Raw genomic sequence first — 7,717 nt, forward strand, 5'->3', positions numbered from 1 at the left:
GAGGACATGTAAGGAATGTCCCATCGGCCACCAGATGGATTTTTATAGCTCTGGTCAGGAAGGATTGCGGGGGCAAGGTGATGGATGCTTTGACGAAAAAATCAATACCAACATCCACTGGGTCACAAAGAACTATTAAAAGAATCGAGAAGGGCTGAGCAGAACAGTAAAGGAGGAGAGCAGGTAACTTGTATTATTCAAAAGAAATCAATTGGCTCCTTTCTTCTCCGCCTGACCTTTGTATGTTCCTGGTGTGTGACTATTTGGCTACCTTTATGCCCCCTGTCACTGTGGGTTTTGATGGCCTGTCTTTACCACAACATACGGAAGCTGGAACATGACCGGAAAAGTCAACTTAACTAACATGATGCTGACGTCCCAAAAGATGCCAAAAGAGTGAATGGGATCCTGGGCTGCATGAACAGGGAATCTCGAGTGGGAGCAGAGAGGTTATTTGACCTCTGTGTTTGTCACTGGTGCGACCGCTGCTGGACTCCTGGGTCCAGTTCTGGCACCCACAATTGAAGAAGGACATTGATAAATTCTGGAGGGGCCAGAGAAGAGCCACGAGACTGATTAAAGGGTTAGAAAACCTGCCTTAGAGTGATAGACTCAGAGAGCTCAGCCTAGTTAGCTTCACAAAGAGACAGTTATGGGGAGACTTGATCAGTCTCTAAATACCTAGGAACAAATATATAATCATGGGCTCTTCAATCTAGCAAAGAAAGGTCTAAAAGGACCCAGTGAAGCTAGGCAAATTCAGACTGGAAATGGGGCCTCGGTTTTTAACAGGGAGGGTAAGGAACCATTGGAACTATTTACCAAGGGTCAGGATGGATTTTCCAGCCCTAGCCATTTTTAAATCAAGATGATGGTTTTTTTAAAGGTCTGCTCTAGGATTTGTTCTGAGGCAGTTCTTTGGCCTGTTTTATACAGGCGGCCAGACTGGACAATCACACTGGTCCGTTCTGGGCTGGGAATCCATGAATCTATGATCAGGAATTTGCAGCCACATTCAACATCAGGTCACCTGCTCATGGTCAAACTCAGATACCCGGAGTGAGACACTGAAATTTTCAAACCAATCCAAGGGGGGATTTAGCCACATGACTGCCTTGGGGGCCAGGCATCTAAATGCGCTAGCCAGCTTTGATGTGTTGACCAAACTGAACACCTGCTGTAGCTCGACCAAAGGTGAAGTGGAAAACTCCTGCTTGTGACACTATAGTGTGGGTTCCACAGTGGGGAAGAAATGGAATTGTACTGAGGACTGTGAAACTGGCTCTTGCAAAGAGAGGTACTAATGCAAAACACGTAAATGGCTTTACTGCTTTAGCTACAGCTGTGATTGGATAAGGCGTGGGGCTAGAGCACCCATGGGGAAAAAATGGTGGGTGCTGAGCACCCACCGGCAGCCCCCCTATCAGGCCCTCCTTCTTCCCCCAGCATCTCCCGCCCACCGGTGGGCCCCACCGATCAGCACCTCCCCCTCCCTCCCCGTGCCTCCCGCCCGCCGCAGTCAGCTGGTTTGTGGCGTGCAGGAGGCTCTGGCTGGGAAGGGGGAGGAGCGAGGATGTGGCACGCTCAGGGGAGGGGGTGCAAAGAGGCGAGTGGGGGTGGGGACTTGGGGGAAGGGGTGGAGTGGGGTCGGGGCCTGGGGCAGAGCTGGGGTCGAGCACCCACCGGCACATTGGAAATTCAGAGCCTGTGGTGGCATAACTAACATAAGAGACTAGCTAGTAGTAAACAGGTGTCACCGTGCCTCAGTGGGTCACAGCTGACGATGCCAAATTCAGGACAACCTGCTGAGAAACAGGGCCGACTCACCCCCAACGGGTGGTTATTCTATCATTGATGATACCAAGCAAGTAACAAAAGTGAACTTCTGTCTGGCCACACTGGTTAGCAAAAAGCCAAACATTAAGTTTCCTTTGGTGTTCCAGCCCTTGTCTAACCACCAGACACTGGATTCTATGATGAGCGGTTTCTGAAAACCAATTTAATCACATATAGGGCCCTTCTACTCCCAAGAGATCAGTCACTTAGCCAGGCCACTGTATAACCCAGATCTTACCCAATAATCATGCTGATGCCAATACTTGTGTAACTAAAACTAAAAGTTTAATAATAAAAGAATAAGAGGATTAATAACAGCAAATAGATCAGCTACATACAAATAATTGCAAAGTCCGTATATCAGGTTTGTAGCAGTGATGGAATAAACTGCTGGCTTGTAAAGTCTCGCTGGTAACTTCCAGAAGATTGGAAGGTTCTCAGACCATTGTTCAAAATGCTCCTTTTAGTTGTAAATCCACAGTCCAGAGAAGTCCAGGGCAGGAAAGAGGCAAAATGGAGCCATCTCTGCGGACCTTTTATATCCTCTGCCATGTGGATGGAATTTGTACTGTCTCAGACAAAGCTCACAGCCTCTGTTCCTGGTCCAAGATGGAGTCCAGGGTCACATGAGCATATCACATGTCTTTCCATGCTTTGATGACTCCGGGGCAGCCACTGCCCCATATTCTAGCTGAGGTGTCCACAGGAAGCACTATCTGGGTGAAATGAGTTTCTTCTATGCCCCATTGTGAGAGCTAAGTGTCCTTGATGGGCCATCGATACATAGCTGTCTGGCCTTAATGTAAATCTTACCTGGTGGGTGTTACCCAGGAATACAACACCCGTGTAAGCTACAGTGCAGAGCCAATATTGATAACTTCAGATACAAAGATAATACATGCATATGAACTGGGTAATAGCAAATCATAACTTTTCCATGGACACTGGCCATGCCATGCTTTGTACAAGATTTGTTGCAATTGTCTAACAGAGGCAAAACCAATGATATAAGAATATTCAATCACACATAAGGCTGTGAGTCTGTCACAGATTCTGTGACTTCCCGGGACCTTTGGGACTCCTGCGGCTGCAGCTGCCAGTGAGGCTTACTCCAGGGCCAGCCGCTCAGGCAGCTGCTGGGGCGGACCCAGGTAGCTGGCCCTGGGGACCGCTGGAGCAGCGGACGGTCCCAGGAGGCCATCGAAGCAGCGTAAGGCAGAACCTACGAAGGAATCCAGGATGGCTTGGCCGGTGCATTGCTCTGGCTTGGCCAGATGGACCAGGTTCTAACCACGCTGTACCCTTCGTCTCTCTATACCCGCCTAAGCACCTCCAATGCGGCGTTCCAGCCGGCTGGTAACCAGCCGGGCTTGAGTGCCTGATCTCACTGCCAGGACCCACTGGGGTGCCTGGTCCCTGAAGAGTGTCCCAGGCTCTGCCAGGAGTCTGTCCCAACTGGACTGGCTGGGTGCGAAGCAGCAGCGCTGGAGCCCAGGGGCTCAGCCTCGGAAAGGGCCTGCCATGAAGGAAGAGGGAGACCCCTTTGGGGGGCCCTGCCCAGAGACTATTTAAAAGCCAGGGCGTAGCACCAATGTTGTATATCCACGACACCCCCTTGGGTGAGGCTCATTTCTCTGCTGAGGATCTGCTTCCCCAGCACCTACCCCAGCCCTGCTGGCTCACGCATCCCACTGCGGAACCAATGCAATGAGCATGGCAAGAAGGAAAAAACGAGGCTGCAGGAACTGAAGGAAGAATTAACCCAGGATATTTCAAAATCCTCATGAAAGGCATCTCATGTCCCAGCCTAATGCGTGAGGACGGGGCAGGTTTTCTGAGCAGGGGGAGCTAACGAGAACAGATCTGATACAGCGAGGGGAGCAGGACGGCGGTCTAGAGAGAGGCCAAAGGGGCTGGTGAGTGGCACAGCAAAGCTGCATGCCAAGGTAGCTTCCCTTTGCACCAGGAGGTTGTAAACCGTTCCCCATCACTGGGCGTAACGAGGTAATGAGGCGCATAATGCATCCGTGCCGAGGGAGCTAGGTCCATACAGCATCCAGAGCAGACTAGACTCCTCCTAATCTGATCAGATAACTTGCTGCATCCCAGCGACAGAGAGAGGGAAAAGGCTCAGAGGAAAAATACTCAATATTTAATGGAGGTTTCTGTAACTGGCGGGGAAATGGTCGGTAGGCTTTGACACATCCCTGGGAGAAAGAGCCCATGTGTTAAAGCAACGGGCGTGGATTGAGAAGAACTGCAGCCCCGGAACATGTTACAGCGGGAACCGAGTCAAATCTGCGCTGGGAGCCGGGCTGGGATTTGTGGCTTTATTTAGCCGTGTGTTAGTCAGAATCCCACGCCCCTGCGAGGGAAACTGGCCCAGGTTGGGGGTTTCCTCAGAAACTCGCTGAACATGTTCGGGTGCAACTAGAAATCCAGGGATTTGCAAATGTACCTCATTTGCACGCGGGACCATGCAGTGCCTCGTTTACATACGCGACTGCAACTGCACAGATTCCCCGGACCCATGCAACTGCCCCGACTCCCCCTAGTGCAGCAGTTCTCAAACTGTGGGGTGGGACCACAAAGTGGGTCGCGACCCCCTTTGAATGGGGTCGCCAGGGATGCCTTCGACTTGCTGGGGCCCAGGGCCCAAGCCAAAGCCTGAGGTCTACAGCCCTGCGCAGCAGGACTCCAGTTACAGGCCCCCTTGCCTGGGGCTGAAGACCGTGAGCTTCAGCTTCGGCCCCCCTGTTCAGAATGGTGGGGCTCGGGCTTTGCCCCCACCCCACCCAGGGCAGGCTCAGGTTTCAGTCCCCGCTGCTGGGGTCATGCAGTAATTTTTGTTGTCAGAAGAGGGTCGCAGTGTAATGAAGTTTGAGACCCCCTGCTCTAGCGTTTCACGTTAATGACAGAAGAAATTCATCCCAGGCCAGGTTCCTCATCTCTCTCCCCTCAAGCTCACATTGGTCGAAAGGTTCATGGACCTACCTGGCAAGCCTGGGCTTGTTGGGTGGGTTCCCATCGCAACCACACCAAAGCCACACGTCTCAACATAGGGCTTCCATGAGCTCTGCCATGACTCTTTGTGAGCTCATGGAGCAGGCTACTGAGCCCAGCAAGAAACCATCAAGAAGAGGTTGTCTGGACCAAGCGTAAACTCAATCCCGGGTCTCTACCACCCTACACCCAGTGAGCTTAACTCTACTCCGTGCACCCAGACAACCAGGGCACAGCAATGGGCCACAGCATATCCTGCATCTTAGCCACTGACAGGAGAGTCACATGCCCGCTACCTGCACCTCACAGATCTCTGGAACACCCATTGCCCACGTGTGCCATGCAGTCTGGAGATGGATCTCTGCATTGCCCACCTTGGCAAATCGGTACCACCGTATATACAGACCAGAGAGCCACTCGCCTTCCTAATACACATCCCCACGTGCCCTGCACTGACGCTTTCTGCCAAATTTAACCCTTTTGCTATCCACATGAGTTGGCCCACAACCACTGCACACATCTGAAATCCACAATGCCAAGGTAGGTCCTTGCAGACCGTGATCAAAGTCACCTTTTCATCTTCTTTGGGATGAACTGAATAGATTTGGTCACTGAAGTCTAACCACAAGACATGTCTCCCGACCTGCCCCTCACCACCTTGGGGGGCTCTTTTCTGACCCCTTCCCAGTTTCTCAACATCCTTGTTGAATTGTGGACACCAGACCTGCGCACAGTATCCAGCAATGGCCTCGCTAATGCCGTACATGGGATAATACCACACCCCTGCTCCTAGTGTTACATCCAAGGATGGCATTTGGTTTCTTAGCTACAGCGCCTCATAGGGAGCTCATGTCGATCTGCTTGTCCACCATGACCCGCAAGTCCTTTCAGTGTCCCTGCATCTCAGGGTACCAATTTCCATCCCGTAAGTGTGATCCGCACCAGAACATCCGACTAGCCTCACTGGGTCAGACCAATGGTCCTCCTAGCCAGTATTCTGTCTTTCGACAGTAGCCGGTGCCAAGCACTGCAGAGGGAATGAACAGAACCGGGCAACTACTGAGCTCTTGTCCATTCAGCTTCTGGCCATCAGAGGTTGTAGGACACTGAGAGCATGGGGTGTGTCCTCTTGACCATCTTGGCTAATAGCCATTGATGAACCTATCCTCCAGAAACTTATTTGCATTTGGCTGTGTTAAAATGCAAGTTGCTCAAATGATCCCACTTTACTACGTGATCCAGTTCAGTCTGTATAAATGACCTGTCCCCATCACTATTTATCACCTCACCCATTTTTGGCATTATCACCAAATTTTACATATTCTTCCCGATCGTTGATGAAGCTATTGAACAGCCTAGGGCTAAGAATAGATCCCTGTGGGACCCAACAAGAACCCCCCCTAAGGTGACCATTCCCTATTTACCGTAACTTCGAGATCTATCAGCTAGCCAGTTTTTAATCCATTGAACATGGGCTATATTGATTTTGTGTGGTATTAATTTTTAAATCAGATTGTCATGTGGGACTAAGTCAAATGCCTTACAGAAGCTAAACTATTATGTCACCTTTGAAGTAAACTTGAGATCTCTTAAAAAAATTATCAAGTTTATTTGGCAAGACCTGCTTCCCCTAAAACCCATATTCACAGACAAAGCCTCAAGGGACCATGGTGATCATCTCATCTGCCCTGCATAGCACGGGTCATAAGGCTTCCCTGAATTAATTCCTGTTTTAACGACAGCAGTTCTTTTATAAAGTCATCCAGACTTGATTTTAAAATTTCCAGTGAAGGAGAAGCCACCACAGCCCTGGGTATGTTGGTAAATGTGTGCGCGCCTTATTTCTAGCCTGACTCTGTCTAGCTTCATCGTGTTAGTTACGCTGCCACCGATGGCCTCCCACACCGGCCTTTCCATGATTTTGCCTGGGACCCAGGTCAGGCTAACCAGCCTATAAGTTGAATTTTAGATCTACTTTGATTTTCAAGGCACCTGTCCAGCTGGGTGCACCCATTTCCCCAGCAGGAACAAGAGCTGCTCATCAGTGGATAAAGGGAAGAAAAATATGAAAACAATGGAGGACGGAAAGTGAAACAAAACGGAGCTGGGAATGTGCCTGGGGCCACTATTACTCAGCCCCCGACCGTGTCTCTCCCTTAACCCTGCGCATTGGAAGAGATCTTTTTGTTCCCATTTTCCATGGGAAATTGAGAGCAAAGCTGGCGATGGGGAGGGAGCGACAGGGACAGAGCAATTTAACAGCTGATTCTCTCGCCAGGTTAGTCAGATTCATCATTTGCCGCTTTGTTGGAGGTTGAAAAGAAGTTCGCCTCACCTAGGAAGGGATTCATACAGCCCCTTCCTCCACAGAACCTGAGTGCTGCAGCACGCTTAATGGATCTTTGCCTCACAACCTCCCTGTGAGGTAGAGGGGTATCATTCCCCTTGGACACACAGGGAAACTGAGGCATGAGGTAGCTGAGTGACTTGCCAAGGTCTTGCTGGGATTCTGCAGAGGCAGGACTAGGACCCACACTGGCTGAGTCTTACCGCAACGCCTTATTCCCTATGCTGTCCATCCTGCCGTGAAATATGGGCCAGCTGCTTTGCACCAAATACCTTCTTGCCATCCTGAGTTTGTTCTGAACTGACACTAATGACCATGGCTCGGTGTTTCCACCTCTCCCTTGACCCACAGCACTTTACAGTCTTTGCACAATCAAGCAGCTACCCGTTCCCTCGCCAAACATAGTTAACTTACAGCTAAGGCTGCTGCGCTCAGTATAACCCTTACCCAATGCATGGAACAAGACAGATAGCCCAGTGACATGATCCTCTCGCTAAGTGGTTCCTAACGCCTGGTGGGACCGGCTTGCAT

The sequence above is a fragment of the Lepidochelys kempii genome, chromosome 3 (genome assembly GCF_965140265.1).
Source record: "Lepidochelys kempii isolate rLepKem1 chromosome 3, rLepKem1.hap2, whole genome shotgun sequence".
NCBI classification, from domain to species: Eukaryota; Metazoa; Chordata; order Testudines; family Cheloniidae; genus Lepidochelys; species Lepidochelys kempii.